The sequence below is a fragment of the Taeniopygia guttata genome, chromosome 12, assembly GCF_048771995.1.
Source record: "Taeniopygia guttata chromosome 12, bTaeGut7.mat, whole genome shotgun sequence".
NCBI lineage: Eukaryota > Metazoa > Chordata > Aves > Passeriformes > Estrildidae > Taeniopygia > Taeniopygia guttata.
In genome coordinates this window covers 1,019,997-1,028,428 of record NC_133037.1, presented here as the reverse complement: position 1 = coordinate 1,028,428, position 8,432 = coordinate 1,019,997, and the positions used below count along the sequence as shown (strand labels likewise).

The 8,432-nt window shown below is 45.6% G+C and overlaps 1 long non-coding RNA gene across 1 annotated transcript; it reads left to right on the top strand.

Annotated features, from left to right (window-relative positions):
• Window positions 1–5,980: 5,980 nt before the first annotated feature.
• On the top strand, window positions 5,981–8,196 carry LOC140684986 (uncharacterized). Its single transcript, XR_012058052.1, has 3 exons — window positions 5,981–6,233; window positions 7,151–7,247; window positions 7,835–8,196. It is a non-coding gene; the product is annotated as an uncharacterized lncRNA (long non-coding RNA).
• Window positions 8,197–8,432: the final 236 nt, after the last annotated feature.

Below are 8,432 nucleotides of genomic sequence, written 5' to 3'. Positions count from 1 at the left end.
TGAGGTCCTTTCGACCCAAACCACTTTGGGATTCTGTGATTTTATAAATCACAACTTGCACATTGCTGAGTTTTTGGGCACCTCCCTTGTGTCTTTTCCTTCCCTATTTTCTGCAGAGGATGGAGGATTTGCAGCCCTTCCTGACTGAGGGATGGCTGGAAAGGAGGGGCTGAGGTTTGGCTCCAGGCTCCAGGAGGTGTCACTCACAGGCAGCTGCACAGGTTTGGAATTATTCTGGAAAATATTTGGGTCTGAGACCCAAACCCAACAGACTGAAAGCCAATGGAATGAATCTGGAACCCCTGAGCTGCCGTGGAGAGTGCCAGCAGCCCCGCTCTGCCTGCAGGGAGCAGCCAGAAATGCTTTGCTCCTCAGTTTCCCCACCAGGAGTTAGAAACATTCCTCATTTAGGAGTTAATTTTCGTTGTTCACAAGAAAGGGATAATTTTTAAGGTCATTATCACGTGAAGCATTTCCCTCAATGCAGACACAGGGCTCAGGTTTGAGTACTGGGGGCTCCTGAAGTGAGTCTTAAGTGGAGAATCAGTGCAATAAATGGATCATTCTTTGGTTTGATGCTAAAAGATATTCTGGCTCCTCTGGGCTGCCAGGAGGTGCAGTGATAGAGTCACTTCACCCTTTCCTATCACAGTAATGAATTCTGGATCAAATGCTGCTCTGTTTGTGTCTCTAGCAGCTCCCACTGCAGCAAGGAGGTCGGGGAAATATTCTTGTTCAAGCAGTTTAGGATTAAGGAGGGATGAATAACTTTTCTGAGAGAAGAAGGATAAGTTTAATTTTGAATTTGCTATTCCTTGGGCTTCGTGCAGCCTGCTCTGCTCTGCTCTCCTCCCGGGTTTTGTGGCAGAGGGAGACAAGAACTGCTGCAATATCTGCTATGAGGAATGCCCTGGAGGAACCTAATGGTTATGGAATTACTGCATGTTTGAAGGGTCTGACATGGCAGATAATTCCTCCCTGCTCCCCCTGCCCTGGCAGCACAAGATTTAGACTTGCTGATGCTCCTGAGGAGCTGTCCCAGGCCCAGAGATGGTGGGGATAAGGTAAATAACCTCTCTGGCCACGGGCAGCTTATCTAAATGAAAACCCAGCTCCAGGCCCCTCGGAATCTCTGCCATCACTCCTGCAGAAGCCCATATTTAAAAAAGAAAATGAAATGTTGGAGTTTGCAATTTCAAGTGGGTGCAAGTATTTCAGTTCCAAAAAAAAGGTAAAAATTAGATGGTAGATTGTCATTTTTGGGCAGTGAAGCATTTATTTTTTTAACAGTGTGCAAAATGCCACATTTTATTCAGAGCAAACAAAACCAATCAAGGCCTTTCACAGGATATGAATGGAAGGGATCCACCAGGAGCTCTGAGTCCAGCTCAGCCTGCTCAGAACCAGCTCTGGAGTTCCACCAGTGCCTTTGTGGCAGGAAACATCAGCAATAGCATGAAAGCTTTAATTCCCAGCTCCCCATTTTCCCTGGGATGCTCCCCAGTCTCCTTTTTCCCCACGGCAGCAGCAGGGTGCACCAGCTGCCTGCAGCTCCCACCAGGGAAATAATTAAAGACTGGATTTTTAACCTGAATCCAACTTCTGCTGGTTCCAGGCTTGTCTGGGGCACAAATTGGAAATCAAACACCCAACAAGTTCTTTCCATCCCTGCCGAAAGGCTCCAGGCTTCATTTAGTCCAGGCTCAGAATTAATTTTCCTATTAAATGAATGTGTTCTTAAAACGAAGGGGGAAAATGTTTTCACTGATAAGATTGTTCTGTGAACCATTCCTAATGAGCTGCTGTGTCATCCCCTTCTGCCTCCTATTCATCTTGTTTAGATCCCTTCAGTGTGAACTGTTCCAGTCCTCTGCTGCCTGCTAAGAGTTTGTTTAGTTTTATTTTAACTGGGAGCTTCAAATACCTTTTAAAAGCTGATAGTGAAATATTTTATTTAGTTCTTCATTTTGGCCTTTTTTTTTTAATAGGGAAGTGGATATAACATATATATATATAATATATATTTTAAACTTTTTATCTATTTCTGTAAGGTTTGTAATCTAAATTTACATTTTTATGCATGGTCTTGCTTATTTCCCAAGGACATTTGCCTTCTTGCCCTGGGAAAGGGCTTGAACTCCACCCTGAAATCTTTAGGACCACTTGTAGGGCTGCCTTTAAGGTGATTTTTTTTATAAAAAGGTTTTTTTTTGCCCAGCAGAAGCAGATTTTTATTACCTGTTTTGCAGAAGGTGCTGCGTGGTGTGCATCACCAACACCCAGCAGCTCTGCATTCCTTTCACATGGTAAAGCACTCTTGTGGATAAAACAAACACTTATAACTTCCCAGAAAACATTTTTTGAGGTGCCTTTAAAACAGGAGAGATGAGCACTGAGGGGGGAAAAAAATCCCTCAAGATCAAACGGAATCATTTTCAAGCTCTGCAGGCCAAACGAGGCTTTCACTGTGTGACTGGCTCGTTCCAGGTGACTCCCAGGGCCCCGAGCACCTCCAGGCCCTGCTGGGATCGGCATTTCTTTCACATTTGGTGAGCATTTGTGGGATTTATGTTCTCTTCTAGGTGGGGTATTGCTATTTATCCTCCTTGGCCAGCCCAGTGCACCCATCTCCCACTCTGTAGGAAGAGCTCAGACTCTTCTCTTGGTGTTTGTTGGGTACCAGGGAATCTCCCTCTGTTCAATCCCAAATTCTGGATGCAGGGATCGCCCCGGGAGGTGAAGCCCAGCCTGGCTGGGGGACCACCACCAGCACGTCTCACCCCACTGAGACTCCCCTCTGCCTCCAGAAATGTCAGTGAGAGGTGTTCAGCTTCCCGGTGTATTTTAAGGAATTGAACAAATTAGAAAAACTATTGAAGCAAGAGCTTCCCCCTGCCTCTGTCAGGTAACGCCGCGCTCGGAATTTATCTGAGGAAAGGAGAACTTTCACAGCCCAGTGACTCCACTTTTTATTCTTTCTACACTGTGAAGTATCATAATATTCTTTAATAGTGTCATACTTATATTTCACGGTCTAATCCCCTTTTCTCCTCGTTCCCATTGTATTTTTTCCAGCTGGAAGTCAGCGGCGCGCTGGCGATCAGCTCCTCGCGACGCCGCGGGGCTGAGGCAGCTCAGCCTTTCATCAGGAATTGTATCCTGTTCCTAGACTGAAACACTGCAAACTTTGTGCTGTAAAGAATTAGAATGTCCTGCGCATAATGTACATTTTATTTACTTTTTCCATTATCTGCCTCGCAGCGGAGCACATTTGTCACTGGTTTTCTCTCCTCGTGCCTTAATGAGAATCTCAGGTTTGGGAATGTGCGCCTTCTGTCCTTTGTGTCTAATCTGTGCCCTCTATTTCTCTCCCCCTCTTGGAGATAAAAGTGCATTTTGCTGCTGTTGCAGTTCCAGCTGAATTTGATCAAGATAGAGGAACTGACTCATCACCTTTCCCTGAATCTTTAGGAGCTGCTGTGGCACACGTGGTGGATCAGCGCCGGGCAGCGACTGCTGGGGCTGCTGAGAGGGAACAAGAGGCTTTGTTGTTGTTTTCATCCACATTAAGTCTCCTTTGGATCCTGCCTCTCTTGATTTTATCTTTTATAAGTGGAGAGAGAGGGGAAAAAGCTGAGCTGATGGCTGGGAGAAGGACACAAAGTGTAAAGCTTCCTCGGATGTTTTCTGTGCCTAATGGGCTGGGGCAGTGGCTGCTCTCCCCAGGGAGATGTGCTGGGAGCTGTGCTTGGTTCTCTGTCCCAGGCAATGCTGGATCCTTCACAGGAGCTGCTGCAGGCACCACTTTTCTTCTGGCATAATAACAGAGCTCATAATTCCGGCTGCACAATTCCCTCATCGCTCAGCCGGGATCAATGGGAAGTTCCTGGAGGCCCCTCAGGCACTCCAGGGCACTGGGAAATGGGCTTTAAACAGAAATTTCATGGAAGTGTTCACCTGAGGAAGTGCTGGGCCACTTCTTTCCTGCAAAGCCATCCCTGTGTGCAGGAGGGGTGGCGGAGCTCAGCGTGCACTGCCAGGGAATTGGGACTGGCATTTCTGCAGGGATTGTTTCTGAGCACAGCTCCTTCTCCAGCCTGCAAACAGCACATTCCCCCCTCTTCTCTGCCTGGGCTTTCCTGGGGGCTCCTTGGCCCTTCCCTGGGGTCATTCCAGAGGCTGGGAATGGGGGAGTTTCCTGCAGGAGCTCAGGGTGGAGCAGCTGCTTTGGGCCAGCACCCCAGGAGGAGCAGAACTGACTCTGCTCCAGCCTTGCAGTGACAATTTGCTTCAGAGCAGAGCTGTGTTTGCTTTGGGGACTGTTCAGGGGGACAGTGGGCTGCAAGGACAGGATTTTAGAGGATTTTACATCATCTTACAGCCAAGAATTTCCCCTTCTTTCCCTTCACTGCACTTGGGGTCAGTTGCCTGCCCCAGCTGCAATCCAGGAGAACGTCAGGAGCTCCCATATGTCACAGAGCCATCCACAGGCTGGGGTGGAAGGGAAAGCTTTGACTTGTTTGGATTCTGGTATTCCCAAGCTTTGACTTGTTTGCATTCTGATCTTCCCAAGCTAACTGCTGAGTTTAAAGCCATAAAACTGGAATCTGCATTTAGTGAGACCATAATTAGATTTTTTTATCCCATGTTTTCCTGCTCCTCACAATGGATATTTTTCCCAAACTGCCATGACATCGGGTTTGTGTCTTCTTTTTTTACTTCAGTCCTTTAAATCATCTCTGCTCCTCTAATTTTATAAATTACTGTAATGATATCTTTTTTTCCCCCAGTGCTGGGGCTGGAGTTTCTGAGCATGATGAAGTTCTCCTGTGGAGATGCAGATCCCAGGTTTTAATTACTGCTCAGGCCAGGTAAGCTGATCTGGGGTTTTTCCCAGGGAAACAGCCTTGGCTCTGGCAGTGCTCTGCTCCCCACCACTGCTATTCAGCATCCTCCATCTCAGATGTTTTCTGATTTTATTTTGGTCAAAGTCCTTGAAATCCAAAGATTTTCCTCTAGTTTGTTTTGCTTTGCTGGGTCAGGGGTTATTGCTGCAATCTCTGCTATTGCAGGGAAATTTAAATGGGGTTTTTCCCTCCTACTGCAAAAATCCAGGAAAAGAAAGTGTCTGTGTGGAGGGGAACTTGGAAAGGGAAAGGAAAAGCTGTTGTGTTATGCAGAAGAATTTCCTTGCTTCTTTTAACTGCCTCTTGAGATTAGAATTCTCTGCCTTTATTTTTAGCAGCCAGGCTGGTGGCAGGAACAATTTCTTCCCTTGGCTTTGTCAATAGGTAAATACCACATTTATTTTATTTAAAGCAAAATCTGGATGCGGAGGAAATGCACCAGTCCTCAGTGGAAAGCATGGAGAGCTGGGAATGCAGGCACAGCTTTCCTGCACTCATAATATTGCCATTAACGCTGAATTCCTGATCGCTGGCTTTTATTTAATGGTAACTTTGTGTTTGAACAGATGGGGCTGTGTAATGTAAAGACAATCAATTCTCATACAAAAATGATAAATGAAGAATAGAAAAGCATGTCATATTTTGAAGAATTTAAACGTATTTATCTCTGTTACATTGAAAGTTCTTCTAAAGAATAACTGCTGATTAAAGCAGGTTTTATCACAGGTGAACTGTTTTCCTCCCTTTCTTCTCCAATAGCTAGAGAAACGTTGCCTTTTAGTTTTGATTTGTCCTTTTCTAACCCACCAAATCCCACTTGTGATTTGTGCTTTTACTGAAATAGAAAAGGATTAAGTGACATGGTGGAGCTTTAGATGTTGTGCAGCAAATCACACTGTCACAAACTGGAAGAAAAACTCCCAGGAATGTGAATTTACATGGAGTTGGAGAGAGCTCTTTTGGGTTGCAGGGTTTAAACATGATTATGAAAGGGGATGGAGAGAGGCAGAAAGAAAGCAGAGAATCAGAGGAATGCTGGGATTTAAATTTGGGTTATTTTCTATTTAAATCTGCAGGCAGATTCTCCTGAGGGAAAGAGCCCAGGCTGAGCCCATATGGAAACGCTCCTTTTTCCTCCCCACGGGAATGTGCTCTCCAGCAATTCCCAATATTTATTGCCAGCTCTGAGGGAATTGGTGCAGGTTAAATGAGGCCACGGTTCCTCAGGCAGCTCCTGCGAGGAGGAGGAGGAGGAGGAAGAGGAGGGGAAGGTCCCAGCCCCAGGAGAGCCCAGGCTGCTCCCAACGCACTCTGCGGGGACAGGAGGTGACAATCTGGGAATGGGATCAGGAAAAGGTTGGGATCCACCAGAGCAGCTCTGTCCTGCTCAAATGTGACAGCAAATCCTCTGCTTTTCTCAGCAGGGCAAACGTGGCTAACATCGAATATTGATGCCTTTATCCCACCTGCAGGAGGGAAAGGCGTTGGAAGGAAATTCCCTGCCGAGGTCACAGCAAACAGGAGCTCTGTGGGTGGTGTTTAGGTGCCTCCAGCACAAGGAACAGCGAAATTCCAGGGTCTGGGAGCTCCAGAGCCATTTGTGCCATGCTCACCTGGAGCTGGGAATGTATTCCCACTGAAATCAGCCCAAGCTGATCCCGAGATTTCCTCTTGACTTTTCGCTCACCTTTGCTGCGTATTTATTACCTGGGCAGGCCTGACCTTGCTTTGCACCTAGGCTCTGAAATTCACAGTGCACACCTGGCAGCAGCCAGCATGTGAGGAAAGGGATGAGGATTTCAGTGGCATCACAGAATCCTTCAGAAGGTGTGGAGCCTCCGTGGGCGGTGAAATCCAAACCACCATCCCAGTGCCTCATTAACCAAACCATTCCAGCTCCCAGCTCCTTCCATGGCTTGGTTCTGTGGTGCTGAGAGGACAGAATTGGGAATCAGCCCGAATTCCCCCCGTTTGGCACAACAAACAAGCAGATGCCGTGGACGTGATGCTGTGTGTCACATCCCGGGTCTCTGCCCGACCTCCTCGGGGTGGGGAGCCTTTGATGTCGTTCCAGATCATTCCTCTCACACAGCTTTGTCTGGGAGGGGAATTCCTGCCTGACAGCTGCTCACACTCCCACATAGCCACGCTGTCAAAATATTACATTCTGCCCTAAATTATTTGGTAGCAATGGGAAAAACACCTGCTTGCTGATAACACTTCTTCCTTTTCATTATCCGCAGGAATTTGGGGGGAGATGGATTATTTCGAATGGTAATGACAGCCCTGTGCAGGAGCAGGGAATTTTTGATTCTTCTTGTTCCACTCCTTGACATTCAGGTGCGTTGTTCTGATTCCCTTTTCATCGTGTGGGAGCAGCTTCCCGAGGTGAAGGAGATATATCCTATTATTTATCCATTACATCCTGTAGCATGTGATGTACAGAACCTTTTTGGGCTAACGGTGCAGCAAAGGCTGCTTTTTAATTATAAATACACATCTAATATGCAGGCAGGCAAAATTGACAGGAGCAAGAGGAGAGCAGGAATGGGGGGAATGGCTTGGAACTGCTGTGCTGTGGGAAGTTTCGAAAATTAACGTTAAAATATTCAGAGGTGTGTTTTAATTTGATTGAGTAATGTGACATTTAGATTGGCAGGCAATGCCATTCTGAAAATGCATTTTTCTGTCTGACTGTCTAAACAGTTGCTATGTAATATTTATATTTGTCATATGTTTTTCTAGATAGAGGAGTTCTTTAGATACTTCAATTTATCACATGAAAACCCTCTTAAAGTTCTTATATGTAAGTTTTAATAGTATTTGGTGATTTATAGGGTTGGTTGGGGTTTTTGGATGATTTTTTTACAATATTATGGCGTCTGTGAAGGGAAATTTATCTCTCTTGTTGTTCCCATGGTTTATAGGTAAGTTCTGCCACTGAGTGTCATTCACTGCACACCAATGACATGAAATGTTTTTACTTCAGGACCAATGGAATTGGGCTGGACGATGCTCTCTATAAAAAGACCAATGTATTTGAAATAAATCAGAGTTCTACTCTCAAGCTTTCTGAAGTGGAGTCCTCTCACACCATCCTGCCTCAAGGGCGTCACCCAGCAGAGCCGGGAGCGAGGGGTGGGAGCAGCTCCTGCTGGCAATGGCAATGGAGATGTTCTCATGACACCTGCCAGCCATAAAATCTCAACTCCTTCAAGGGAAAATGGCAGTTCAAAGCCTTTGGAAGTAATAATTCCTTGTAAGACACGCATAAATAAATAAATATATGGATATCCAGCTTTCATTGACACACATATATATTTATTGTATTGCACTTTAATGTTCCCCCCAATCTATTGCTTCAGGTTTATTGCTTATTTATTATCTGCAGGTGAAGATGAGCATATTAGTTAAAAAAAAAAATCTATAAAATATTGAAGATGTGGGGGAAAGGAATATTTATTTAACCAGGAGATTTATTTAATGCTACTGTGAAACATGTCAGCACAAAGATGACATTATTTG